Here is a 27443-nt window from a genome sequence, read left to right as displayed (position 1 = left end):
TTTCAAAACGACCCTGTCCAAAATGTCAAGAAACTGTAAGATACTATGCACTGTTGATATCAAGCCTGCTGTATATATGTCTGGTCTTGTCATACACAACTAGAATATCAGGAATACCTCCAAAATGTGGAGATTTTGTGGATAATAGACTAATACGTTGCTGCCACATTGTAAGAAATAAAAATGTGGATTCAGAAGAAGGAAATATTGAAGCAGAAACAAAACAGAAGGAATCAGCAAATGTGCAGTTCTGCACTTTCATACATTTTTCACTCCAGAGTTAATGTGTACTAACAAATCTCGTTCATTGCTTCTGTAATTTTTCCCATCTTGTTTGATACTGAGATGATGAACAGAATTCAGATTTGTGTCCCTGACAGTTGCTTCGAATCTGTTCGGAGACTGTCTCTTGTTTTGTTGGTGATATAACGTGGTGTTCACAAAGCAGATGACTGTGACTACTTCTGCGAGGTTACCAGGAGACATATGACAGGAGAGTTAAGATTCATCACTTCCTTGTGACAGTTAGAAGCTCAGCTGAAGTAGTGATGGAAGGAAATGATAAGACAGAACTTTTGCAGCAAAAGTGGAACTGATATCAGAAGCAGCTACCGTTTTTGAAAATGAGCGCTGTAAACTATTACTGCAGTAAACTCTTTCACATTGCCATAATCGTAGCTGAAGTAGCTTGCAATGTGAAAGGGGAGAGCAGGGTAGTTTATGCTTGTAAAGATCTTCATGGAATCAAAGAACCTTACTTTAATAACTAAAAGTTCTCTCTGAAGTGGTAATTATTCAGAATGTTTCCTCAAGATGATTATGAGAAGTTAAGTGTATTTAGCAAGTTAAATCAGTCGCACACCTTCAAATCGCTATGATGATAACAGAGTTGCCAAACAATGCCCACGGCATTGTGAAGTCTTGACTACGCTAGTGGTTAGAAGAATCCATTTTTGGAGCTGGAATCATGGGTGATCAGACCTGGACATCTGACCTAGGGCGAGCCACTAATGCTAATCGAATTTCAGATAGTCTTTGTTTTTGAATTGCTGTACAGAGCAACTTGCAGCTAAAACAACTTGGTGTTGTACAACAATTAAGAGCATTATACATTCATGATACCAGCTACAAAGACACATTCTTCTAGCTACTAGTGTAGTGAAGACTTTGCAACATTGTAAGCTTTGTTTGGCAGTTCTGCTACCATAACAGTACTTTGCCGGTATGGAACTGATTTATTCTGCTAAATTTGCTTGACTTTTTCTTGTCACCTTGATGAAATATTCAGAATAATACCCACTTAAGATATCAATTTGAGTTAGTCAAGTTCTTTGATTTGAAGGAGATCTTTGGAGAGCTATCCAACTGTCATATTTCGCACTCAGAGTTAAGTACCTTAGCTACAATTATGGCAATGTGAGAGAGTTTATTGCAGTTATGCCTTGTCTGCATAGTTGCAAAGGACTCACTTTTGAAAATGGAAGCTGTATTCAAAATGAGTTCCAGTTTTGCTTCGAAAGTTGTATTTTATCACTTCCTTTCATTACTACGTCAATTGAGGTGCTAACTGTCTCAAGGAAGTGATGAACCTTAACCCTCTGCATCATATATCTCCTGGCAACCTTGCAGGAGTAGTCATAGTTGTCTGCTTTGTGAATACGAAGTTGTATCACCAACAAAACAAGAGAAAGTCTCTGAACAGATTTGAAACAACTGACAGGGACACAAATCCGAATTTTGTTCACCATTTCAGTATCGAGCAAGATGGGAAGAATTACAGAAGCAATGAAAAAAACTTGTTGGTATGCATTACGTATGGTAGATATGGAAGTGAAAAATGTGTGAAAGTGCAGAACTACATATTTGCTGATTCTTTCTGTTTTGTTTCTGCTTCAATACTCATACATTCAGTTTCTTCTTCTGAATGCACATTTTGATTTATTACTCTGTGGCATCAATGTATGAATCCTTTGCCCACAATATGTCCACATTTTGGTGGTACTCCTGATACTCTAGTTGTGTTTGACACAAGACCGGATTTACATAGTCTGATTAAGACCAACAGTGCAATGTATCTTATTTTTCCTTGACATTTTGGACAGGGTAATTTTGTACACATTTTTAGTTTCATTAAACTAAGCTTTTACTGCAGACCAAACAAGATAAATTTACAACTCATTTGTATTTTTCAATAACATAATCTGCTGTCAGTTTGAATCCGTCTCTTAGATCGGTACGCCGGAATGCAGCTCCACTAAGGGCTGACGGGAGCTGGCTGTGGGTAGCAGTGAGGACTTTGTGAGGTGTCCATGAAGTTCTTCGTACTGCTAGGGCAGTTGGGGCTTGGCAGTGTTGCTTGACAATGTTAGGAACCTTGTGATCATTCACTCATTTTTGGAATTGGTCCTGAGTGATCCCACTAAATTCTCATAATATTCTCTTTTCATACTGATGAAGTAATCTGAATACTCATCGTGTTTATAGGACATCGTGTTTGTAAATTTAATTTGTTAACCCTAGAAAGGGCATTCCATTCTTAAATTTCAAATAGTTTTGTATTTCATGTTGCGAAATGTATGCATTTGCTACCACCAGAGGAATGACAGAGCATTAAATGAAACAGGATCATGATTGGTGTGTGGTACAATGCTTCTCTCTTGATCGAAGTCAAGGGTAGTTACTGATTCAGATGTCATTAGGTTGCTGATGCTTATCACTTGAGCTGTCCTTTTTTTACTCTGTCAATAACCAGGGCAGAATTCAGTAACAAAAGAAATTTCATTGTGCCAGCTGAATGATCAGCCTATTTTTGTTTTTGATTGTCAACTTTCTTCTGTAATACAATAAACTTCATTCATTACTAGCTTGTTATTGTGTTATTGTTACTATTGTAATTGTTTTTCGCTCACTTGCAAGAGCTTTCCAATCAGTATTTGGTCCTGATGTACATGACCAGTATTTCTGGAAGACAGGAACCTTGGATGTTTCATCACACAGAATGCTCACATTTACTCCGCTGTGTCTTTGTCAAGACAATACGAAAAACCCAACATGTAAAGATAATGGGAGGCTGGTGACACAAGCATAATTCTGCAACAATTTCTGCTGGCATAATACCGTGACCACAGATAAATTTGGGTCACAATATATTACTCAAAAATCTAATGTACAGTGTGGACTCTGGCACAGCTACAGATAGCTACGAATTTGTGATCATGACTGTGGTTTACCATTGGCTTAGCTACTGGTTGTAGTGTTACAAATGTAAATGCGAAACTATGTTTGATAGTTTTGTTCTGTTTGATAATTTTGTTGGAATGAATGATGCCAGTTAGTAAATTAGAGTTTCTTCTGAAGTGCCTCGTAGTCGGTCAATAATATTTGCACAAATTTCCCTGAAGCACAATAGTACTGAGTGTCTCGGTGTGAGTTTGAGAGGTTGCACAATAATATTGAAAACATCAAAAACTTTTTGAAACACTTTGTGTGGCACAGAAATATTGTGCCATCTGTGGGCAGTATTGACAATATCCTTGACAGTCTCTTAGTTGCTACAGACAGTGGATATCAGTGTGTTCACTGTTCGTTTGGTTGTGATGTTGAAAATGAGTTCGAAACAAGACGAAAGTGGGTTATAATTGGAATGCATTGAAATGTGTAAATAATTGCTGGCATTGTGGGATGTTAGGAGGGATGAATACAGAAACAGAAATATTGAGAATGAATCATATGATATGATCAGAAAATACAGTGGAGTCCCACAAAGGACAATGTTATAAAAAAGTTAATTAATGCAGAGCTATGAGTAAATGTACTTTTATGTATAGTTATTTATGTGTGTTTATACATTACCTATTGTCCTACCTGCAGGACACAACATATTTGAATTACTGTATCTCAAATGCTTTGAGATGGAACTGCATTTGTCAATTTAAAGTCTTTGAAAGAATTGCCAGTGGCAAGGCATTATTGCATAATACACTGATGGGGAAAAAAAGCAACACCAAAAAGTAATGAAAGTAGAATAATGAAATTTCGGGAATAAATTTGTCTAGGTAAAATATTTACATGTTAACATTGCAAGATCATAAGTTAGTGTAAGTGGAAGATAAGCCATTGCAAATGTGGAATGCTGGTACATTAATAACTGGTGTAACTGCCAGAATGTTGAATGAAGTATGCAAACGTGCATACATTGTGTTTTACAGGTGCCAAATGTCAGTTTGTGGGATGGAGTTCAGTGCCTGCTGCAGTTGGTTGGTCAAGACAGGGATTGTTAATGCTGTCTGTGTGTGATGCTGGAGTTGTCATCCGATGATGTCCCATATGTGCTCGATTGAAGACAGATCTGGTGATCGAGCAGGCCAAGGCAATATGTCAATGCTCTGTAGAGCGTGTTGGGTTAAAACAGTGGTATTGGGCAAGTGTTATCCTGTTGGAAAATACTCCCTGGAATACTGTTCATGAATGGCACCACAACAGGTTTAATCATCAGATTGACATACAAATTTGCAGACATGGTGCGTAGGATTACCACTAGAGTGCTCCTGCTTTTGTACAAAATCGCACCCCTGATGACAACTCCTTTTAACCAACACACAGACATCACAGGCACCTAGACAGAACTAGCTTTCATCAAAAAACCCAATAGACTTTCATCGTGCCCTCCAGTGATCTCTCGCTTGGCACCATTGAAGTTGCAAATGGAGGTGGATTGGGGTCACTGGAATGCATGCTTCAGGGCCCCTGGCTCAGAGCTGACCTTGAAGTAACTGATTTGTAACAGTTCGTTGTGTCTGTGTGTTGCCAACTGTTGCTCTGATTGCTGCTAAAGATGCGGTATGATGCGCAGAGCTATATGGTTAACATGGTGGTCTTCCCTCTTGGTAGTGCCATGTGGCTGTCCAGATCTCAGTCTTCTTGCAACCGTACATTCTCGTGACCACTGCTGCCAGCAGTCATATACAGTGGCTACAGTCCTGCCAAGTCTTCCTGCAAAATCACAGAAGGAACATCCAGCTTCTCGTAACCCTATTAAACAACCTTGTTCAAACTCAGTGAGGTGTTGGTAATGGCATCTTTGTCACCTTAAAGGCATGCTTGACTAACATCAAATCACCATGTCCAATCTCAAAGATAACTAACACTCACAAATGTTGCAGCATGTATTTGATGCAAACCTGATTTCCATCCTCATAGTGATGCTACTGGTGCCACTCGTATCCAACTGGCATGAAATTTAAATATACATTATCTTTCAGATGTAAGAACATGCCTATCAACTTTCGTTTGTCCCACAGCTCCTTCTTGGTGTTGCAATTTTTTTTCTGGTCAGTGTAGATAATGGTGACTTGGTGGAACTATGCCCCTCTTTGTGCAATTTGATCTTGTGGATGTGAGCATCTGCAGGGAATTTATTCTGAGGGGTGGGGGTGGGGGTTAGGGGAGGAGATACAAGAGTATGACATTGCCATTTTAAATGTAAATGATGAGGTTAATTTTGAGACATATCATGCCACAAGAACTAATTTTTATGGGTGACACAAAAAACATTATCTCCCAGAGAACTGATGGTTATCCACTCAATATTTGTTACATGCACATTACTTTGGTACTTAAAACAACAAACAATTACACAGCTACTGCTAAATAAAGTCTTACTACAATCAGCCATGTTGTGCTACATTGGAATAAATGAGAGGTTTAGTGGAATCATGGGAAATCACTTCTAGAAGTGTATAAGAAGTTTTTAATGAATGAAAACACCATATCCAGATTCCAAAGCGGGATGGGGCCAGCGAGTGTCTGTGTATATGGATAAGCATTTCCGGTAAGGTATCAGATGCTGGACCATCAGCACATACAAAGTTATGATAACCTGTTTCTTTTTTTTGTTCAGCCGGAATTCCTTCAAGTTTTCATGAGTGTTCTTAGATGCTCCTTGACCCAATATTCTTCCACCTTTTTTCACTGTTACAACAAAGTTGAGCAATTATACAGCATCAGCATCTTTATGAACCACAATGTTATTGCACAGTACCACTGGGCAGTCTAGGGAGAACATCAATAATACCCACAATATTACTGTCCAGTTTTGTTTACCATCTAGGGACCGCTTTACTTTAATTTACGTAGTTATGTAGACTGACATGGAAATGCCAGGTAATCAGGTGTGCGTTTCACTTGTGACGTTTGATTTTGAATACAACTGCCTTCTGGCAGTCCTGGTACAATACCTTGTGCGAGAGGCAATAGTGGTCTGGTTTACAAATACCAAGGAACAACACACAAAAAATGCTGCTGTTATGATTCCAAGGAACCATCAGTGACATGAATTTGCTTCCCTTACATCATTATGGACCAAACACTGGGGGAACATTATGAAAGCAATGGACAGGCTAGTTAGTATGCTTGATATGTAAAGCTCTCAAAGCAAAAAGTGTATGAAGGTGCAAAATTGCACATTGCCAACATGTACAGTATAGATCCTGTGTTAAAGAACATAATTTTCAGTTTCTGCTCTTCTGAAGCCTCATATTGATAGATTACTATGTGACATTGGACAATTAGTTAGCTGCATTTCTCGTTGATTCCATACTCACCAACATCTGCATTTATGTGGTCATTGCGAAATCCATTGTGTGTGTGGCGCAAGACACAACGTATACACATTCGATACTGAGATGCAAAGTGTTTGATGTGCTACTGTTTCATGATATGTGGGACTAGGTTGGTTTCTGATTCCTTTTGATCCCAGCGAAATAAGCTTTTCTTGCAAACGGTCACTGTAAGTGTTTTATTCATTTGTATTTTGGGAAAATTGTAATAGTTATGGAAAATTAATATCACAGTATTTGGCATGATACACTCCTGGAAATGGAAAAAAGAACACATTGACACCGGTGTGTCAGACCCACCATACTTGCTCCGGACACTGCGAGAGGGCTGTACAAGCAATGATCACACGCACGGCACAGCGGACACACCAGGAACCGCGGTGTTGGCCGTCGAATGGCGCTAGCTGCGCAGCATTTGTACACCGCCGCCGTCAGTGTCAGCCAGTTTGCCGTGGCATACGGAGCTCCATCGCAGTCTTTAACACTGGTAGCATGCCGCGACAGCGTGGACGTGAACCGTATGTGCAGTTGACGGACTTTGAGCGAGGGCGTATAGTGGGCATGCGGGAGGCCGGGTGGACGTACCGCCGAATTGCTCAACACGTGGGGCGTGAGGTCTCCACAGTACATCGATGTTGTCGCCAGTGGTCGGCGGAAGGTGCACGTGCCCGTCGACCTGGGACCGGACCGCAGCGACGCACGGATGCACGCCAAGACCATAGGATCCTACGCAGTGCCGTAGGGGACCGCACCGCCACTTCCCAGCAAATTAGGGACACTGTTGCTCCTGGGGTATCGGCGAGGACCATTCGCAACCGTCTCTATGAAGCTGGGCTACGGTCCCGCACACCGTTAGGCCGTCTTCCGCTCACGCCCCAACATCGTGCAGCCCGCCTCCAGTGGTGTCGCGACAGGCGTGAATGGAGGGACGAATGGAGACGTGTCGTCTTCAGCGATGAGAGTCGCTTCTGCCTTGGTGCCAATGATGGTCGTATGCGTGTTTGGCGCCGTGCAGGTGAGCGCCACAATCAGGACTGCATACGACTGAGGCACACAGGGCCAACACCCGGCATCATGGTGTGGGGAGCGATCTCCTACACTGGCCGTACACCACTGGTGATCGTCGAGGGGACACTGAATAGTGCACGGTACATCCAAACCGTCATCGAACCCATCGTTCTACCATTCCTAGACCGGCAAGGGAACTTGCTGTTCCAACAGGACAATGCACGTCCGCATGTATCCCGTGCCACCCAACGTGCTCTAGAAGGTGTAAGTCAACTACCCTGGCCAGCAAGATCTTCGGATCTGTCCCCCATTGAGCATGTTTGGGACTGGATGAAGCGTCGTCTCGTGCTGTCTGCACGTCCAGCACGAACGCTGGTCCAACTGAGGCGCCAGGTGGAAATGGCATGGCAAGCCGTTCCACAGGACTACACCCAGCATCTCTACGATCGTCTCCATGGGAGAATAGCAGCCTGCATTGCTACGAAAGGTGGATATACACTGTACTAGTGCCGACATTGTGCATGCTCTGTTGCCTGTGTCTATGTGCCTGTGGTTCTGTCAGTGTGATCATGTGATGTATCTGACCCCAGGAATGTGTCAATAAAGTTTCCCCTTCCTGGGACAATGAATTCACGGTGTTCTTATTTCAATTTCCAGGAGTGCATATGCTGCATATCTAGATCAAATCTAATTAAATGCTTTAAATGTAGATACCTGAAAGGTGCCATTAGAAAGTATCAGGCGATAATGTTGCATAAAAATGAAACATGCTCGTGGTTCCCATCTGACAGCCTGTGTAAGATGAACATTGCAAGTATTTCACTACTGAGCTACCCCTAGTGCAGCCAAGAACTGCCAACATCATTGCAAATGTTTGGCAAGTCTGTGATAATGCAATTACTTCCACACATGTGCCTGAATTGTTCCACTAATTCACTTGGCATTCCGTTTCTACTTCAAAGACTAATGCTATAAGGTGTACAACTTTGCTTCTGCCGTTTGCCGATAGGTGGCAACAGTGAGTGGTAAGTAGTGGTCGAAAGAAACAGATCGCATACGTCAGGCAGTTATTTTGGACCTTGGTGAGCACAACCTTATTCAAACATTAGTCGATCTGTGTCTACATCATAAAGTTGTTCCTGATTGAAAATGTCAGTTTCCGAGCCTAATTCTTGTCATTTGCTGGAGGTGTTACTGTTTTGTTTCAATATGAAGAAACAGTGGCTGAGTCTCATCAAATACTGCCAAGTATGTATGGTAAGAACGCTGTTAGTGAAAGAACGTGTCATGAGTGGTTTCAATGCTTCAAGAACAGTGATTTTAACGTCATAGACTGGCATAGTGGTGGAAGAGAGAATGTTTTCGAGGATGCAGAATTGGAGACATTGCTGAGTGAAGACTCGCATCAAACTCAAGAAGAAATGGCACGATTTGTGGGAGTGACACAGCATGCCATTTCAAAATGTCTCAAGGCCATGGACATGATTCAGAAAGAAGGAACTTGGGTCCCATGTGAGCTGAAGCCACATTGAATGGCGTTTGTGTGTTTGTGAACAGTTGCTTCAGAGGCAAAAACAGAAGGGATTTCTGCATCACATTGTGACTGGGGACGAAAAACGGGTTCATTATGATAACCCTAAATGCAAAAAATCATGGGGATATCCCAGCCATGCTTCCACGTTGACAGCCTAACCGAATAGTCACAGCTCCAAGATCATGCTCTTCATTTGGTAGGACCAGCTTGGCATCATGTACTATGAGGTGTTAAAACCAAGTGAAACAATCACAGGGGCTCGTTATCAAACACAATTAATGCATTTGAGCAGAGCATTAAAAGACAAACAGCCGCAATACAGCGAGAGGCACGATAAAGTGATTTTACAGCACGACAATGCTCGACCCCACATTGCAAAAGAGGTCAAAACATATTTGAAAATGTTGAAATGGGAAGTCCTACCCCACCCGCCATATTCTCCAGACATTGCTCCCTCTGACTATCACCTGTTTAGATCAATGATGCTGACCAACATTTCCGATCTCATGAAGAAGTCACAAAATTGGTTCGATTCGTGGATTGCTTCAAAAGATGAACGATTCTTTTGATGCGGGATTCAGGCACTGCCCGTAAGATGGGAGAATGTAGTGGCCAGTGATGGAAAATACTTTGAATGATACACGTGTAACCAATTTGTTTCATTAAAGCCTCAAATGTTAGGGAAAAAACAGCAGAAGCAAAGTTGTACACCTTGTATATAATCCTCATGTAAGATCAGAGACCGAGACAGGAAATTTAATTTTTGAACTCCAGGAATGCCATAATTCACATTAGTATAAACTTGTCTTATCTTTAATGTTGCCTTATGGGGCTCAGTGATCAATATTGTAATGAGAGAGATCTGCTCCCAGCAGCGTCTCATTAGCTCAGTGATTCTGCATGTGTCTTGTGGTGCAACAGGGGTGTGAGTTGTCAGTTCTAACCATGGTGGAAACTGGTGCAATCAAGGGTCCTAGTTCCCACGTTTTTTGTAATGAAGCTGGAAACTGCTAGAAGTTCTTTAACAAAATTTGAAGAAAATCCTTACGCATTAAGTCCTCTCACTAGGTAGACTCACTAAGCTGTGTTGATGGTCATAGATGTCTGCTTTATGAATACTACACAGTCATTTCTGAAGATCTTCAATTTAACTGCCAACGGTGCAAATTTGAGTTTTGCTCATCACGTAGGACCCATGTCGGAGGAAGAGTTATGAACTGAACGCTCTGATTAATATAATTCCACTGTGGTAAATCTCCTGTAACAGTAATTAGGCACACCTGCAGACACGTACAGATACCAGCATGACCAACTTCCTTCCACTCTATGTAGTGTAAAAAATGGGCAGTTTTGTTGGTTTGAATCTAATTGAATACCTTAGATATCACTTTCTAAGAGTGTTAAGTTCTCCATGAATCAATATGTGGACCTCAAAATGTGCAGTGTGCCTGCATTACTACAAAGCACGTATTGCAAGGTATTCACACAGTTCATCACATACATCTACCATAAGGAATCAGAATTCGTGATGGTACGACTCACTGTGTCGTGACAAGAATATATGAATTCCTGATGAAAAAGTTGCTTGACGAATCTGCTCTAAAAGAAAAATAAACTATTTATAAACATTAATAATAATATTAAGCAATGTAGTTTGGTATTCTGATTGGACCATAAACTATATAATTAATGTTGAGCCATATCTGTGTCTTGCATATTTGTGTAACACTGTACTCGTCATATAAAAATGTTGTCTGTGCCTCCATTCGTATCCAGGGTGAAGTTCAGACTGTAGACATTTTTTGTGTAGTATCACTCAACTACAGTAAAGCATGTTACACTATCCAGAGCGATGACTGGTAGCTGGCACTTTTCACAGAGGATGTGTTAGTGCAATGCTGTGAGCACAGCTGCTACTGGTTCTTAACTGATGGGTCCCAGAGAGCTATGGTGCCTGTGGCATTCACAGGCAGACACTTTGCCAAGAAATCTCTCGCAAAAATGTTATTGGAATCAACTGTTGTTAACTGTGTGTGAGAAAGTGAAATGTGTTGTAGCTGCGCTCTCATGATCATCATAACTTCAGTACTCAGGCGAAATGCGCACTAAAAATTTAGGCAACAAGTGGTCTTGACTGCCAGACATTGCATTTAGGTGATACGGGGTTTACCACTATACCGCTGGTGTAGATATCGCACAAAAGATCTAATAGCAGACAAGACTTCCTTCACAAACTGCCACAGTCTACAGTGCTGCCAGATTGTGCTGGTAGCTGGACTTTGAGAAATCAGTATGGCTATGTTACTTGTCTCATGTTGAGATTGGCGTGGGCTTAGATGCTGTGGTGTCGTTGACCAGTTGCCGACCATGTTTTATGTCAAAGAGTGTACCTTCTATGTGACTGAGGATAGAAACTTGGGGTAAACTCTTTAACATAAATTTTTAAGGAGAGTATCCAATTCTAAATTTGTATCCTGGTTGTTGTGTTTTAGTTGAGGTGGTTGCCACTTGATATCATGATGTCACTGTTACTATATGCAACTTTAGATACTCGAAGAAAAACCATGTGCTTTTAACCTATGTCCTGTAGTTTTGATTAGGCATTGGTTCTGCAAATGGATACATACAGAGAGTCTGAGTTTAAAGTTAATTTAGCAGCTCAGGAAGTGAAGAAGAATATGATGCTACTTAAATGAAGATTTAAAGTGATAACAGTTTTTCAGATGACTATTCGCCAAGTGCTTGCACTGAAACAAGATAATTACGGCTATTGTGCTCCAGCCAGTAGCTCCAAGATTTTTCATTCACAGGAATCACTGCAGTTCATCTAGTGAAAAACTGTGCACATGTCATGTGTTACGTGGATCAGGTCATTTGCAATGACTTGATAAACATCATTGTCATAGAGACAAACAGGTATACTACAGTGCAAGTATTTCGCAGTGGAAAGATACTTTTTATGACACTGATAAAACCACTTATGAATTAAGGCTATTTATTGCCTTATTGTCAATAATGGCTGTGATGTGGGGTCTCAGTGGGGTACATTAGAGTGGGGTGGGTGCCCCAGGGATCAGTGTTGGGGCCACTCCTGTTCCTTATTTATATAAATGATATGCCCTCTAGTATTACAGGTAACTCTAAAATATTTCTGATTGCTGATGACACTAGCTTGGTAGTAAAGGATGTTGTGTGTAACATTGGCCCAGTTTCAAATAATGCAGTTCATGGATTGTAGAAAATAAACTAATGTTAAATCACAATAAGACTCAGTTTTTATAGTTTCTAACACACGATTCAACAAAACCTGACATTTTAATTTCACAGAATGTGCATAAGATTAGTGAAAGTGAATGGTTCAAATTTCTAGGTGTTCAGATAGATAGTAAACTGTCGTGGAAAGCCCATGTTCAGGATCTTGTTCAAAGATTTAATGCTGCCATTTTTACTATTCGAACGATATCTGAAGTGAGTGTTCGTTCGACACGAAAATTAGTCTACTTTGCTTATTTTCATTCGCTTATGTCATATGGTATTATATTTTGGGGTAACTCTTCCCATTGTAAAAGGATATTTTCAGCTCAGAAACAGGCAGTTTGGGCAATAAGTGGTGTATGTTCACGAACCTCTTGTTGATCCCTGTTCACGAATATGGGTATTTTGACAATCTACATCTACATTTATACTCCGCAAGCCACCCAATGGTGTGTGGCAGAGGGCACTTTACGTGCCACTGTCATTACTTCCCTTTCCTGTTCCAGTCGCGTCTGTTCGCAGGAAGAACGACTGCCGGAAAGTCTCGAAACTCTCTAATTTTACATTCGTGATCTCCTCGGGAGGTATAAGTAGGGGGAAGCAATATATTTGATACCTCATCCAGAAACGCACCCTCTCGAAACCTGGACAGCAAGCTACACCGAGATGCAGAGCGCCTCTCTTGCAGAGTCTGCCACTTGAGTTTGCAAAACGTCTCCGTAACGCTATCGCGCTTACCAAATAACCCTGTGACAAAACGTGCCGCTCTTCTTTGGATCTTCTCTATCTTCTTTTGTCAACCCGACCTGGTACGGATCCCACACTGATGAGCAATACTCAAGTATAGGTCGAACGAGTGTTTTGTAAGCCACCTCCTTTGCTGATGGACTACATTTTCTAAGGACTCTCCCAATGAATCTCAACCTGGTACCCGCCTTACCAACAATTAATTTTATATGCTCATTCCACTTCAGATCGTTCCGCACGCATACTCCCAGATATTTTACAGAAGTAACTGCTACCAGTGTTTGTTCCGCTATCATATAATCATACAATAAAGGATCCTTCTTTCTATGTATTCGCAATACATTACATTTGTCTATGTTAAGGGTCAGTTGCCACTCCGTGCACCAAGTGCCTATCCACTGCAGATCTTGCATTTCACTGCAATTTTCTAATGCTACAACTTCTCTCAATGTATATATTCCTTACTGTCATTTCTTGTTAACAATATTGGCTTATTTGCAAGACTAATCAACTTTCACTCAGTTAATACTCGGCGGTAATCAAACCTGCATTTCGATCGGACTTCCTTAACCCTTGTGCAGAAAGGTGTGCAGTATACTGCTGCATCCATTTTCAGTAAGCTACCACTTGAATGCAAACGTCTTAGCAATAATCCACGCACTTTCAAATCAAAACTGAAGAATTTCCTCATGGCTCACTCCTTCTGTAATGTCGAGGAGTTCCTTGAAAAATTAAGATGATTCTTGTTGTTTTGTTGATTGCGTTTACCTAAACCTATGGATAGACTTTTTTCGGGTTCATAACTTTTTATTTTTATCTGACATTACTTTTATGTTGTAATTTCATGTACTGACACATTCCATGACCTTGGAGATTTGCTCCTCAATTTGGTCCTATGGAAATTGACATGTAAATAAACAAATAAATAAATAAAATTATTATATATCTCTTCAGGTCATTGACTGACTTGTCACTCAGAGAACTCATGTGTATGGAACTGTGTAGCTTTCATTATTTCATCGTAAGAAACTATGGAATTGAGAAATCATTGATTTTCAGAGGAGAAAAGTGACAGCAATTTAGTGGAAAGACAATTGTGACCTCTCTTACGATGATTCATGGGGCTGAAATTAAAGCTGTAAAGAACACATGGAAAAATGTTGAAACCAGTATCTGTTGTGGCATACAGTGATGCAGTGAGCAGAGTGGAGAAGATAGATCAGCACTTGGCTAACAGCCCAGTGACTCATAAAATAAGAAAAAAGTATTACGAAAAAATTTTTTCCTTCTCTCAAACTTGCTTTGCAGACTGCACGTGACCTGTTGAAAAAGCCAGGAGGTAATTTAAATCCTCTCAGGTTTTGTGCTGCTTTATCAGAAACATTATTTCAAAACAAAATAAACAGAAGTTTACTTCAAAAGTAGCAGATTGTCCACCTTCAAGCTCCAATCCTAGCTAACAGATTGCCTGATGTATGCTGTGAATCATTACGCCAGCTGTGAAGGAACATCATCTGACAAGATCTTGTGTGATGTACAGCCATGTTTAGGATATGAATGGGAAAAAGGCAAGAAGTGAATCGAGGTGTTATTGTGGAGACTGTGATGTTACTGTGTGCATTGTTCCCTACATTTGCACTTATCGCACAGCTACAAAGATTTAAAGTCATTGTGTAGTTCATGGTTTGACTTCAACAAAATTATTTGTAAGCTTCAGGATACTTTAGTCAAAAGAAAATATTATTGTTTGGGACATGATTCAGAAATATGGTATTGAGTTAATTTACACAGATAACTGCAAAGTTTTTATTTTCAAAAGAAGCATCCAGCTTTAAGCTTACATGTGGATGCAAGTAAAAATATTAAGCTTGTGAAGTTGGATGCCCCTTTTGAAGATAAAAACTTTGCAGTCCCGTGTGTAAATTAACTCCGTACCACATTTCCAAATTATGTTCCAAAAAATAGTACTGTATTTTCTTTTGACTAACGTAGCCTGAAACTTAAAACTATTCTTTTAATTTTTGTGTAGGTTGTTGAAGTTGAAGCATGAACTTTACTATGATTTTAGGGTGTGGTAAGCGCAAAAGTAGGGAAAAGTGCACACAGTAACATCACAGTTTTCACAATAACAACTCGATTCCCTTCTTGCCTCCTTCCCCCATTCACACCCTGAACATGGCTGCACATCACACAAGTGTTTGTCAGATATTCCTTCCCAGTGGTTGGAATTATTGACAGAAATTGAAGCATCCTCAGTGGCACTTGGTAAAAAGAAGAAAACAGATGGGGAAAAAATGCTCAGAATTTGGAACACAGAAATTAAAGAATACATTTAAAAAAAAAAAAAAAAGCTTCTTTGAAGTTTCTACTGACAAAACCACCAGAGAGCTGGGAAACATACAAAGCGAATAGTGTGCAAAGCACACCAAGAGTCATGGGACTCGTTCATGAGCAACTTAGAACACGACGTATTTGGTAGACAGCAATGTGCATACAAGGTCAGGAAACCCTGAAGAAGGAAGAAAATGACTGCCTCACTGAATTTTACAACCAGTGAACAATGGATAAATCATTGTACATACTTGTGGTGTATGCAGAAGGCTGAAGATGATGATGGAGAATGTATGGACAATGAAACAGTAGATCTACTTACTATGGAGTAACTACAAGAGGCTTTGAGAGTCACAAAAAACAGAGAAGCTACTGGAATAGCTGGAATAAATGCAGAACTAATTAAATATGGAGGGTACCACTAGATAAAAGATTTTTACAATTAATAAATGAGCTTTGGATGAACTGCAAGATCCCAGACCCTTGGTGTACAGCAGAAGTAATCTCTCTTTTTCAAGAAAGGAAAACCCAATGACTGTAAAAGCTATCATGGCATCAGTCTTCTAAAGACTGGCGGCAAGCTATACTCAAAGATAATCAATAACTGCATTAAGAATATCACAGAGACAGTTATTTCTGAAGAAAAAAATGGATTTAGATCAGGTCATGCATGCTCAGACAGTGTGTTTATAATTAAAATATTATAGAAAAACAGAGAAAATTTAATATAGAAACCCATATAGCCTTTATCGACCTTGAAAAGGCTTTCGACCATGTGAGTAGTGATAACCTATATAAGATTATGTCTGAATGTGGCTATCCTTATCACCTAATAGAGGTAGTGAAAAGTCTTTACAAAGCTACACACATTGTGGTAAACACAAGTAGGAATCGATTAGAAGAAATAATTATTAACCAAGGTGTCAGACAAATGTGAGGACTATTACCTACCTTTTTTAATATCTACCTTGACTTCATTCTTCACACGTGGTAATGTAAAGTAAACAAAGGAATTAAGGTAACGAATGAGGAATACCTGAATGTACTTATTTTGCTGAAGACATAGTCATTACTGAAATGAATGAAGATGACCTCCAAAGATCAGTATATCAGCTGCACGAAATTTTGGAGAGGTACAACTTTAAAATTTCTAGTAACAGACCTAAAATAATGAAATTCTGAGGGAGCTATTCAGTCAGATCAGAAATTGTTTTGGATAATTCAGTTTTAGAACAGGTGTTTCACATCTCTTATTTAGTCTGTGTTTTAAGTTTTGATTTTGACTCTGATGTTGAAAATAAAACACAAATTCCAAGCTGTCTGAGCAGAGAAGGGGTTCTTAAGGAAGGCAGAGGGTTGTGCAAGAAGAGGTATGGTTAGAAATGAATATGTTAGAACCAAATTACATATTTTCAATATGACTGAAAAAATATCATGAAGATTGGAGACAGCACCTCATGAGAATGCCAGGTCACAGAATTTCCCAGAAAATCCTGAACTACAAGTTGATGGGAAAAGAGACATTGGAAGACCTTGAAAAAGATCGGATTGATTTTATTTGTGAGTTCGGAACAGGCAACAGCCTAATTTGTGAAAGGAAGGTCATGATGATCAAAGTTTTCATTTATCGTTCACAAATCTCCAATGTGCCCTCCACCAAATGCACTGCATCATTCAGACAATAATCAAACTGGTTGCATACTTTGACAAGCAAGTCCAGAGTTTCTATGTCCCTCCCCCTCCCCCTAGTTCCCCCTCCTCAAGTGTGCACCACCCTCCTCCCAAACACACACACACACACACACACACACACACACACACACACACACACACACACAAACCTACAGCACCCTAATGCATGGACTTCATTCCTCCCCTATTTGAGAATGAGAACACTTAGTGATTTCCAACAAAAGTTACACATAATTTCAAATCTTTACAAAACTTTTTCTCGCTGACTCCTCGTACAAAAAAGTTTATTGCTTTCTACATTTTCACTGTTCGTGCAGTTGAACTTCAGCATCTGGCATGATGTTTTAATATATTTTTACCTTACAACTAATTCTGTTCGCAACACAATTTGCAGACAGTATCTGCACATATCGCTGGCTGTATCTGCAAAATTATATTATTGTAGGACAAACAGTTCAGGAGATATGACGTTATAAACATTGAGATGCGTGAAAAAAAATTAGCTTTTGCTTAAAATGGGGCACAAATTACTCACTTTATAATCATCCAGTGTTTCATGATGAGAGCACTTAGTGACTTCTAATAAACTTAAAGCATAATTTTAAACTTTTTCTAAACTTTTTCTCATGTATATGCTTAAAGCAAATATTTAACACATTAACGCATTTGCAATAGATGTTTGAAGCTGTTTTATACAAGGGAGTTTAATTTGTTAAAGAATAAGGAGTTTACTGATTGTTAAGAAATGCCCTTACATGTAGGAGCCAGTTTTGATAGTGCTCTCCAAAACATCCAGGTATGTAAGTTATTAATGAAAATGAGCAAACAAGCGAGGTAGCTACATAAGGGAGACCCTGCTGGCAATCACATGAACCGACAACTTACAATGTACAACATGACAAACTTCTAGTTTCAGTGCACTACTTGAAATTTACCTCAAGTTTCTATCTTCATTCATGTAGTTGAGTAGTTCTGTGAAATTGAATGCATCTTTTTGAAAGGCCCTGTATTGTGACTCTAGTGGTTATTATGTACATAACCAACTGTGGTAATAATGGCCATTGCTAACTGTTGTAGTCTTAATGGTTTGAGATATGGGCCATGTGTGGAAGGACAGAGACCATATGAAAAAGGTGACATGTGAATGCTAAGCATTTTGTTCATACCACTGACTCAAAATGTAGCAGTTAACAGATTTACAATGAATCTCTGTAATGTTATTCACTTGGATCGCATTATTCACTTGGCATGATAATTGTGACTTTGGATTTGCGTTCAGAACAATGGCAATTCAAATAACCACCCAGATTTGTTTATCCTAAACTGCATAAGGCAGATGCCAAGATAGTTACATTGAAAAGGACATTATAATTTCCTTTCCCCACTGGAGTTTGTGCTCAGCTCTAATGACCTCATTATGGACAGGGCATTAAACACTTATCTCCCTTCATATTTGTTTGCTCAGTAGGTACATATTTTGTTGTACATGTTTCTCCCAGTAGCACAGAAATGGTAAATTTCTGGACAGAAGTTTGTATTCAGATTTACACCTGTTCATGGGAATTTACGCACACTGTGTGTTGTATCAATCCGCATCTCCTCCATCTGTTGCAGATTACCCACATTGATGAAATGGAAGAGTAATGGAAACTTTGGCTATAGAATGACATCAGAGCTACTGTAGAACATTAACAAATTTAGGAACAGAAGTTTCTAACATAGGTAGGATTGATATGGAAGTGTCAATAGGAGTTTATTCCCTCCATTGAGAGGATAGCCATAGTGGAGGAAGGTTGGACAAGTGACAATTCCAGGTAGCAAAAGACTCTGTCCGGTCACATTAATGTGACCACCTATCAAAAGTCTAAGTAACCATATTTTGCAGTGTCATTTGTTGTGAGACGTGCAGGAAGAATGTCAGATAGGTTCTGGTAGGTACTGACCGGGATGTGGAGCCATGTTGACTCTAGTGCCTTAATCAGCTGTGCTGTGTTAATTGGCTGAGGATCCATATCGTGTAAAGTCCGGCTGAGGTGGTTCCACAGATTCTTGATTGGGTTTAAATCTGGTGGGTTTGGTGGCCATGGGAGTATGTTAAACTCAGCCTTGTGCTCTTTGAACCACGCGTATACACTTTGAGTCATGTGACATTTTGCACTGTCCTGATGGTAGATACCAGTGTGTTGAGGAAAAACAAAATTGCATGTAGGGGTGGACATGGTCCCCTAAGACAGAGGATACTTTTGTTGATCCATTGTACCTTTCAGAATGATGAGATCACTTAGGGAATGCCATGAAACTACTCCCCAGACCATAACAGTCCCTCCTCTGCCCTGACGATTCTTGCAGGGTGTTTGCTTTCAGATGTTTCATGTCAGTGGAGCATAAAATGTGATTTATTTGAAAAGGCCACCTGTTGCCATTCAGTGGATGTCCAGCTACAGCATTGGCATGCAAATTCCAGCCTTCATCACGGATGAACAGCAGTCAACATGGCTGCATGGACCAGATGTCTGCTGCGGAGACCCATACACAGCAGTGTTTGTTAAATGGTCAGGAAGGAAACACTGCCGTTAGCTCCTTGGGTCAACTGGGCAGTCAGTTGCTCATCTGTTCACCTGTACACATTTCTGCAGCTATCATTCACCTGTCATCTGTGGCCCATGGTGCACTGCAGTTGCCTTGGTGTCAGTTTTGGGTAGTGCCATTTTGCTGTGCACAGTATACTTTATTCCCGATGACATGCAAATAGTTTACAAACTTAGCTATTTTGGAAATGTTCCACACTTGGCCCAAAAGCCCATGATGATGCTCTTTTGGACGTCAGAGAGAACGGTCTGTTTCCGCATTACGACGACTACTACACTGTTTTCCCACATCCCTGCTACATGCTTTATATACCCTCTATTGATGGTGTTACCACCTGCCCTCTGTGAGTGATTATTGCATGTTAATGTCGAATGTAGGCGGTGCTCACATTAAGCACGTGTGGTATGGGTAAAAACAGTGCTTTTTTAAAAAAAAAAAATATTTTATTTTATTTTATTTGGTTTTTGGGTGGAATTTAAATCGTTGGGATCTTTTTGTATATCTCAAAAGGATTTTCCTGAAAAATTGGTTTTAGAACCTATATTTTATTTTATTGTGTGTGTCCACCATGCCCGAATTTACTTTGACTATAAGATTTCACGTTCACCTTTCCTTCTCACTTATCTTTTAGTTTTTTTGTTATGTGAAATGCGCGGCTAACCTGTAACGGTCCCATTATGATGCTTATCTGTTTCACATGTTTCATCTTTGGAAGTTTGTTTCTGTTGTTCCTCTAATTGTTGTGTTGTGGTGAATCCAGTTTTCTCTAGATCTCACTGAGGATGACAAAACCAAAAGGAATATTTAAAAAGAAAAAGTTTAAAGACAATCAGGACAGAATGCACACTCCTCACATACATATATCATGCGAAAATATCCAGTAAAAGTGGTTCACTTGATACTGTTGACAATGCTTTGTCAAAAAAACAGTCTTCTTTTTTTGACGAATATAGAATGCTCACTGGAACTTCAAATGGTTCAAATGGCTCTAAGCACTATGGGACTTAACATCTGAGGTCATCAGTCCCCTAGACTTAGAACTACTTAAACCTAACTAACCTAAGGACATCACACACAACCATGCCCTAGGCAGGATTCGAACCTGCGACCGTAGCAGCAACGCTGTTCCGGACTGAAGCACCTAGAACCGCTCGGACACAACGGCCAGCTCACTGGAACTAATGGAGAAAGGAACAATATTATTATGCATGTGAGTGTTTTAACTGTTATTGTTTTTAATTTTGTGAAGTGCAAGATATGTGGACATATCTGAATATGTGAAGATTGAAGAAAGCAACGGTGCTAGAAAAGGTCTGGCAATTCCTCTACAAATTGTTTTCTGTAATTGTTTATCTGTTGTTTCCTTTAATTGTTTATCTGTTGTTTCCTTTATGACTTCATCGAAGCTAGACCCAATGGGCCTTATGGAGTAAATACAAGACCGTGTACACTCTACGTTCAGTTGGGAAAGGTAAGGCTGCTGGAAAGCTTTTATGTGCTGCTAAGAATTGCATGCTTGCACAAAGAATTTTCAGAATGTGTGATCATTATTGAAGAGAGCTGTAGTGGAAGTTAGTGAGGAGAACATGAAGAATGCTGCAAGGGAAGCTGTTGTAGAAAATGAACATTGCACAGACCTTCCCATTGCTTGAGATTGGAGCTCGCAGAAAAGGGGACATCTCTCTCTAGACGGTGTTGTTACAGCAACAAGCATAGATACAGGAAAGGTCACTGGTGTAGCAGTTATATCCAAAAATTGTAAAATTTGCAAAAGATTAACAGGAGGCAGAAAGGAAGAACACAAACTGAAATGTGTTTCTAACTATGAAGATAACAGTGATGGGATTGAAGTATTTGGTGTAAAATAAATATTTGAAAGATCATAAAAGACAAGAGGCATTCGTTACACTCAATATCTTGAAGATGAGACAGCAATGCCTACATGAGTATGGTGAATTCCAACTCCTATGGTGATGTGGAAATTACCAGAATGAAATGTGTCGACCATGTACAAAAATGTTTGGGGACCAGACTGAAAGGCAAAAACTGCTGACAGAACAAGGTCATTTGACTAAGAATGAAATAGAAAATCTCCAGAGATATTATTGACAAGTGTTTAGAAGGAGTAAGGACAATTTAGAAGCTCAAAGAATGATGTATGGGCAATATTTTTTCATACATCCTCTACAGATGTCATGGTCTCTGCCTAAAAGGTAACACATCATGGTGCAAGTTTAACAGGGCAACAGTGACAGGAGAATCTTATTCGCATAAGCATAGTCTTCCAGCAGCTGTACTTAGTGCTATAAAGCCCATATTCAGAAATGTGGCCAGGGCTGAGCTACTGAAGAAGTGTTTGCATGGGCAAACCCAAAATTCAAATGAGTGTTTCAACAGCTTTATTTGGAATTGTCTACCAAAAACTGTGTCTGTAGGTACGCAGACATTAAAAATAGCCCATGGCGGCATTCTCACATACAACTGTGTTAAGTGTTGGGTACTACAAAAATTACGAATCATTCCTAAGAAGAATATGGTCTTCACCATTGTGACTACTGTAGAGTGCAAGATGCTGAAAGATCCGTAACAGAAATGACCAAAAAAAAAAGAGACAGAGCTAGATGTTGCAAACAAAAGCTGGAGGACACTCACGAGGCAGAAGAGGGCAAAACATATGCATCAGGCTGTTTTTAATCATCTGTAAGTGTTCAAACTCAGCTCATTTTCTTTAAAAGTGATTTCCCAGATATAACATTTTTTTACTGGAGAAGTCGCCTGTTCTGAAGAACTATTCAAGATAATTCGGTGAAATTTAGTATGTATCAAGATATCTACCATATTCAACTATGGAACTTTAAGTAACGTCAAATTTTGTATTTTTTCTTCTAAATAAAATTATAAATGAAGAATAATATGGCAAAATTTTGTTTCTTTCATTTTCTAAAAATTTTTGGATGAAAATCAACTTATAAATAATTTTTTTAGGTTTAGTGTAATTCACAGTAGGTACTTAATGTCTGGTAGAAATTTCATTGCTGTAATTCTATAGCCTTCTCACAAATGGGAGAACATTTGGAGTAAAATTAACTTAGACTGGATAGGGGAATACACTCCACATATTGTTCCTGTTAATGTGACTGGACTGTGTATAACTGTCCTTGTCTGTGACTCTAACCAGCCTACTACAAGCAGTTCCTGTAGTGATACGTCTTCATATGAAAGCAACCTTATGCTCTTTGTATTTACCACCAAATGAGCCACTCAAAATGAGATACTCTAAGCCATCTCTTGAATCTGATTGTGCATAAATTTCTCCATGGAAAATTCAGTAGTCGTAATCTGTTACGGGGACATATGGCCACCTACCCCAGTGCTTGAGTAATGTCAGATCTTATACATCCAAAAGATAAATGTCTCCTGAATTCAGAGTATATTTCAATATGACCAACAGCTCACCCACAACCACATATCTCTCATTCTGCTTTATTGTTGCTGCAGATTATGTTCAGTGGGAAGACGATGTTGACCACCTGTGTGACAACATGGTCATTGGAATTCATATACAGGTTAGAATATACTTTGAAAGGGTACCGTGCAAGTGGATGGCAAGTAAGCGTGGGGAAGTAGATGCTATAAAATCGAATACGTTTTCAATTGTTTGCACAAAGTCCAGGACTTGGATGTACATTGCACAGACATCAGAACAGTGTAAGGGTACCATTATTGACACCCTTACCAATAATTGGTAAAAACAACCTACTTCTTGTGAGTACTATATTGTTGGCCTTGTAGAAGGTTCCAGACAGGGCAGTTCTAAGCCCCCTATTAGACTGTATGCACTAGGGAGATGTTGGAGAGACAGCAGTGGTCACAAGTGGCTGAAGGTGATGGTTGGCCTGCAGTTCAGAAGCTGAATAAGTTGTCATAGTTGAAGAAATATTACTTTGATTGAGAATATTGGAAGTACTGTAAATAGAGGATGTGTTTTTTAACATGTGAAATAAAATTTGTGAACTGTTAAGTGAAACATGGAAAATTATAAGTAGTAAAATAGGTTCAGGAGTATTGTGTGAGTGGTAGCATGGCAATTTGAATATTGTGAAGGTGACTGTCTATATAATTGGATACCAGAAGAATTCTTACAATTTTTTGATGGTGCTAGAGAGACAGTTAGATCTTTCTGAATGTTAATCACATGATGAATCTTTTTCTTATGTCTAGACAGAATGAGTGATGCAAGACTGTGTGACATTGACAAGGGATCATATACTTGCTTCAAGGATAAATAACCTGTTTTATATTTGAGCAACTGTGATCATTTTAGTTAAGCATAGATCCCTAAAATGGAAATGAGAATTTGGCGTCATTGGCCAGGAGGCCCCTTACGGGGCAGGTCCAGCCGCCTGGGTGCAGGTCTTATTACATTCGACACCACATTGGGTGACCTGCACACCGGATGGGGATGAAATGATGAAGACAACACAACACCCAGTCCCTGAGTGGAGAAACTCCCCGACCCAGCCAGGAATAGAACCTGGGCCCCTTAGTACGGCAGTCCGTCACGCTGACCATTCAACTATCGGGGCAGACATAGATCCCTACATGCATAGCAAGCACTGGATAGGTCAGTTTAGGCACACGGAAAAATTCAGTAGCAACCTATGTATTGATATAGTTGCTGACCCTTCTGCTCATCTTGATAAGCACTAGATTTGAGTGAAGTGTCATTATTAAAATAAATAGGAGCGAGTTTACAATAGCATTTGCTAGAGTGAATGGGAAGCTGTGCTCATTGCCTCTGTAGCTGCTAAGTTGTATATGACTCCTGAGTAAATGTTGAATGTTTCAAGGAACCCTGTCATACGTGATTGGATTTAGGCTTGTCGGACCTAGCATTTGTGAGCCTAGAACTGGTGCAGTAATTAGCTTTGGTCATGCTTAAGTGACTGCTGTTGAGCATGGCTGTGGAATGTCTTGTTGCTGATAATGAGCATCTTGTTTTAAACATCTAGCTTCTATGACTGGTATAAACTTCTATCAGAACTGTTCAACTGCATTACGAATCACATACGCATCTATATTATTAATACGCTGTCCCAGAACAGCCTACCAGTTGCAGCGTAAGAGCAAAAAAATTTGATTTTCAGTATTTTGCATAATTATTGACCGAATTTTATTAATTAAAATTTTGTTGTAATCTACTCATTAAGAGGTATAATCTTATGTTAAAAGTTTAACAAAAAGACAAGTATTACAGTTTTAAACTGTGTGCTCGTTGTGAGGCATTGTTACTGACAGTGCGCAAGTAGATGGATTTCATTTATCCACTATTTGAGAATGAGAGCACTTGGTGACTACCTACAAAAATTACACATAATTTCAAACCTGTACAAAACTTTTTCCTGCTGACTCCCCCCTAGAAGAAAGTTTATGCTTAATGCGTTTTTGTTATTCATGCAGTCAAACTCCAGCACCTGGCATGATGTTTTAATTTATTACTTCTGTACTGCTAACTATATTCCCAACAAACTTTGTAGACAGTATCTACATTTATCACTGGATGTACCTGCAAAACTATATCATTGTAGGACACACAGTTCAGGAGATATGACATAATAAACATTGAGATGTGTGGAAAAACTAGCTTGTGCTTAAATTGGAGTACAAATTACCTAGTTTCTGTTCATCCAGTGTTTCATGACAAGAGCACTTAGTGACTTCCAACAAACTTTAAGCATAATTTCAAACTTTCCCAAGCCTTTTCTCGCTTACATGCTTAAAGGTGAATATTTACTGCATTAACTCGCTTGTAATCAGACACTGGAAACTATTTTATACACTGGAGTCTGATTCTTTAAAGAATAAGATGTTTACTGCTAGATGGCTAATGAGGCAAAACATTTTGTATGAGATATCCTTTGAGCTTGTGACACAGCTCTTTTGTTGTAGATTTCACAAAGATGAGTGGTGCTTCTCTGACTGAGTGGAGTCTATGGCTCTCCAGTGTTTCATTGCAGCAAGATGAGAGTATCTGCAAGAAGTAAAAATACACAACAAAATCAACAGTTTGAGTAACTAGAACACAGCATTTGGGCTTCACCTAATAACACATCATATTCTTCAGTACAGATTCTTTGTATAGTTTCAAAATTTGAAAGAGGATACTTTCTATATATGCAAGGGTTTGCAGGCTTTGGCTGGTGTACTAAAAATTACTAAAGAACAATTTTCATGTAACAAACTGAATGAACATAAGAGATGATGTCATGTTTCAAGCATCCTGTGCAAATTTGTCAAAAGTGCTTAACAAGTTCCAAGAAGCCACAGCAATGAAGGTACCTGATCACACCACAAGAAGGCAACCAGTACACACGAACACAAATGACCACAACACATCTCAGGACTCAACAAAACAACTGTAATACCTGTGTGTAAATTCGTTAAAAAATATTCTATTGCCATTAGTCCAAAGATGATGATTATACCGTGAATCGTGTTGCTTCATTAAATAATTTTGTGGCTGGTAGTGGTTTCTGAAAAACTGTTTTATATTTTTGAAATAGTCATAGTCAATTAATAGTCAATATATTTTTAAATTGTAAGATTAATATACATAGAGATTATCCTAATAATATTGAAAACACTCAATACTGAATTTAAATTAATTTGTAACATTCTGTCATATGTGTATATAGACGTAACGTATCTGGAAAAGTAATAGGAACCAAATTGTGTCATCTCAGAGGTATGAAATATAACATAACAAGTCCATTCTGTAAAGCACATGGGCCTTCCCGTTTGTACGAAATGGTGAGTCCCTTAAGACCAAACACTGTCTCTCTGTCTTAAGTAGACAATCACATGAAGTGAAACAGCTTGTATTCAATATCTATGGAGCTTCCCAACAACAAAAATACCAACAAGGGTGTTGAATTGTGCAGCAGAGACATAGTGGGATTGATTTTAGTTAAAAGATAAATACATAGAAGACTTTGTTGGTGTTAGAGCATGATAAAGAGGGCATGTGTAGAGCTTTAAAGCACAGCTGCATTTATACCCACCTTCAACACACCTGTGTTACCAGAGTAGATCAGAAGTGCTTTTTATCTTTTGTAAGATGTCACCCATGTGCTGAACCCAATGAGATGTTGTAAATACCATTGGTGTGGGTGCACAACCCTGTTTTGCAAGAACTGGACATGTTGTGGAAATGCTTTGTTTGGGATAAGAATAATTTGTCCATCACTGTTATTCTACATCAACAGCTCTGAAAATCATACAGTCCAGAATCATGAGTTCTCATAGTACATTAAAGAAAAGAAAATCTTTAAAATCAGGATCACAATGTGAATCCTTTAAGCCTAAGGGGAAGCAGCTTATCAGGCAGTTGTATCACCTGTATTTGCAGTGTCATTTGCTGCTGTGACTAAAAACCGGTGGTAGGGTACAGCTTTACAACTTTGATGTCATTGCTAAAACCAGGGCACACATATACCACTGGGCCATCAGCTAATACGAAAGGTAGCAGTAAGCCAAAGGTTGTCACATCTTCCATACATGTAGTTATGAGGGAAAAACTAACAAATGTGTTTCAAGTGATCAGATTAGAAAACAGGTAACTCACATACCTAGAAAAATCCATTCCCACTGATTTTCTGTTAGTAGATCTC

General features: G+C 39.4%; 1 protein-coding gene across 6 annotated transcripts in view; it reads left to right on the top strand.

The window, feature by feature from the left end:
• Positions 1 to 27443, top strand: part of LOC124722596 — a 356119-nt gene that overhangs the window by 64265 nt on the left and 264411 nt on the right. The gene's annotated exons all lie outside the window — the stretch shown is intronic.

The sequence above is a fragment of the Schistocerca piceifrons genome, chromosome X, assembly GCF_021461385.2.
Source record: "Schistocerca piceifrons isolate TAMUIC-IGC-003096 chromosome X, iqSchPice1.1, whole genome shotgun sequence".
Lineage (NCBI taxonomy): Eukaryota > Metazoa > Arthropoda > Insecta > Orthoptera > Acrididae > Schistocerca > Schistocerca piceifrons.
Note: the sequence above shows the minus strand (reverse complement) of the source record. Positions and strands in the feature narration are given on the sequence as shown.